Source organism: Eleutherodactylus coqui, chromosome 3 (genome assembly GCF_035609145.1).
Source record: "Eleutherodactylus coqui strain aEleCoq1 chromosome 3, aEleCoq1.hap1, whole genome shotgun sequence".
Lineage (NCBI taxonomy): Eukaryota > Metazoa > Chordata > Amphibia > Anura > Eleutherodactylidae > Eleutherodactylus > Eleutherodactylus coqui.
Window position 1 is genome coordinate 55,186,285 of NC_089839.1, and position 2,957 is coordinate 55,189,241.

Sequence of the window (2,957 nt, forward strand, 5' to 3'; positions counted from 1 at the left end):
GGAAGCAGCGGCCTACAAAATCTCATTCAGGTAGGTAGGTTCAGTTCTTGGAGGTTGGGGAATGCTTATGGGCAAGGCCTTATGTCTCATCCCAACTCGATTATTCAATTCTAAGCGCAAAAGAATTAGCGTCCAAATTTTATGTACGGAATTTAATTCTCTCACTTCCCAATGTCATAGAAACTTGAAATTTGGCTCGAGCATTGATTATGTCATAAATAGGAAAAGTTAATGGGTCCCAACTCGATTATTCAATTCAAAGCGCCAAAGAATTAGCGTTCAAATTTTACGTACGGAATCTAATTCTCTCATTTCCTGATGTCATAGATAGATAGATAGATAGATAGATAGATAGATAGATAGATAGATAGATAGATAGATAGATAGATAGATAGATAGATAGACTGTATGCAATGACACGTACAGCTTGGAACCATAAATACTAGAGCACGCCAGCCATTTACAGTCAGTCGCCATTGGAGTTGGAAGTGGGCAAACATGTACTAGGCTATCTTCCCAAGAAGCCACAGCAGCCGGATAAATTGGATGTTCCACACAACGGCTATTTTATTCAGCCTGCAAGGGGGAAGCAGCGGCCTACAAAACCTCAGTGGTCGCTGCTGCCGTCATCTAGATATATAAAAACGAATGTATGTATGTCTGTCTGTCTGTCTTCGCAGCAACGCGCGACGGGTACGCTAGTAAATAATAAAACGTGATTTGAATTAGTTTTTTTGTTTAACCATATTTATGTTTTCAGACTCACTGTAAAGCCAGCTGCACACGGCCGCGAAGGGCTCCGCACCGGAATTCCGTGGCGGAGCACGTCACAGTGCCCCCCCAGAGACCCCAATACCACGTTCCACATGACGCTTCGGCACGCATGCGCAATAGAGCGCATGACGCCGCAGCAGCATGTGACGCGCCGGCCGCATCATATGACGCGGCTGGCGGTAGGAGTAGAGGCGGTTTCACGCTATCTTCCGCTGTGCTACAGCAGAAGATAGAGTGAACGGACAGCTTCCATAGACCGCAATGGAAGCCGTCCGCGCGTATTCCCCGCGGCAAATAGAGCATGGGTGATTTCAATAGAACCTAATAGCTGCGGGCAACACAGCGGATTTCCGCCTGTGGGAAGGAGCCCTAAGGTGTCATGTCCACTAGCAAAATGGAATTGCGGATTCCACAGCGGATTTCCGTTGCGGAAGCCGCAGCGGATTTTGCCCATAGGGAATCATTCGCCATCCGTGGTCCATTAAACTGATTTTTGCACCCGCGGATGGCATTTTAATAGAATTGCATTTTTCACGCGTGGGAGAAAAAACGCGGCATGCTCCATTTTACCGCAGATCGGCAACATTGCTAGCAATGTGTGCGGATATCTGCATGCAAAAAAAATACCATTTAAAGCAGATTCCGCACGGATTGTATTTTTGTAGTGGACAGGAGACCTAAGGCCGCCTGTAGACGGCCGGGTCGGATCCGGCTGCGAGAATTCTCGCAGCAGGACCCGACCCGAGCGCCTGCAGAGAGCAGTGCGGAACTCGCCCGCTCCCGCAGCTCCGACTCATGTGCCAGCAGCCGGCGCATGCGCAGAGCCGGCAGCCAGTGAGAGACGTTTCTGTACGGGGCTCTGCGAGCCCTGCACAGAATTAGAGCATGCCGCGGTTTGTTTTCTGCGCGTCATTTCACGTAGACAAACCGCGGCCTTCTGCATAGGATTGCGTATTGTAATGCAATCCTATGCAGGCGTGTACGGGCGGAAATGTACGGTGCTGCGTCTGGCATAGACTGAAGTGGCAGCGGTGCTCACTTGTCATCAGCTGATTGGCAGGGATTCTGAAAGGCAGATCACCACTTCACTGCGCATGGATCATCAGTACTGGAGTCCCAGGAAACCCTTTTAACCCCTTGCCACCGCAGCACGTGAATGTATGTATATGTTAGGAAGCAGCTTTCTGGAATGGACTTGCATCTACATCCTACAGATCTGAGCCCACACCATCTACTGCTGGAGACTGTTGCTAATGACAGTTGGCCTCCCGCAGCCACAGCGGGGATGGGCGAGACAACCGATTCCCGCTGTTAATGCTTTGCATGCAATGATTGCTCTAATATCATTAGGCTTTTGCATGTAATCAGATATACTTCAGTCTAAGCCGACCTGAGTATAAGCCAAGGTACCAACTTTTACCCCAAAAACCTAGGGACAATTATTGACTTGAGTATAAGCCTAGGGGTAATATTAGGTACCTTGGCTTACACTCGGAGCGGCTATACTCGTGTATGTATTGTGGCTGCTGCTACAGACAAAATGGGCAGCACACCCCTAGATACATTCATTAAGGAGTCTAGTTTTCACAATGTGGTCATTTGTGGGGGTTCTCTATGGTTTTGGCCGCTCAAGAGCTCTACAAGTGTGCAATGGGGCCTAAAAGGCTTTCAAGCTAAATGTCTGTTCAGAAAGCCACCGACTACTCCTTTCATTTTGGGCCCCATTGTGCATCCAGACATAATATTGGGGCCACAATGGGTATATTTCCGAACACGAGACAAACAGGGGTATCAATCCTCATTTTCATGTGCACTATGGAAAAAACACTGTCTGGAAAATGACATTTGCAAAAATATGAAATTTTTTCCCTTCTACATTGCATTAATTCCTGAAAGAAAATTGTGGGGTCAAAATCCTCCTGACCCCTCAGTGAATACGTTAAGGTGTGTAGTTTATAAAATGGGGTCATTTGTGGGGGTATCTATCATTCTGACACCCACGAGCCTTTCCAATCTTGGCTTGGTGCCGGAAAGCAAAGTGTTCCTCAAAATACTGAAAAGTAATGTTAAATTTGTATGTCTCCTAAATGGAAAGAAAAGGGTTTTCAAAACGTGCTTCCAGAATAAAGTAGAGAGATGGAAATATATATCTTAGCACATATTAGAGATATAACATTTGAAAA